Genomic DNA, 305 nt, shown 5'->3' with positions numbered 1-305 from the left:
ATCATATTATACCTCACAATTTTATGGGTCAAGAATTTGGGTAGGGAAAAACTAGAGCATGAGGAGAACCAAGATGGCGGCATAGGTTAACGCCGGAGTTTGCTGCCTCGAACAACCACTTCAAAAGTGAAACTAAAAGACGGAAGGGACATCATCCAGAACCACAGGAACGCTGGCTGAGTGGAATTCCTACAACTAGGTGGAAAGAGTAACGCATACGGACACTCAGAGGAGGCGCAGTGCTGAAGTCAAATTCTGAGGTGCGGAGTACGCGGAGCGGGCTGGCGGCGGAGGGGGGGGTTGTT

Source organism: Myotis davidii, unplaced genomic scaffold (genome assembly GCF_000327345.1).
Source record: "Myotis davidii unplaced genomic scaffold, ASM32734v1 scaffold109, whole genome shotgun sequence".
NCBI lineage: Eukaryota > Metazoa > Chordata > Mammalia > Chiroptera > Vespertilionidae > Myotis > Myotis davidii.
The sequence above is the reverse complement of the archived record's forward strand: the minus strand, read 5'-3'. Positions refer to the sequence as shown.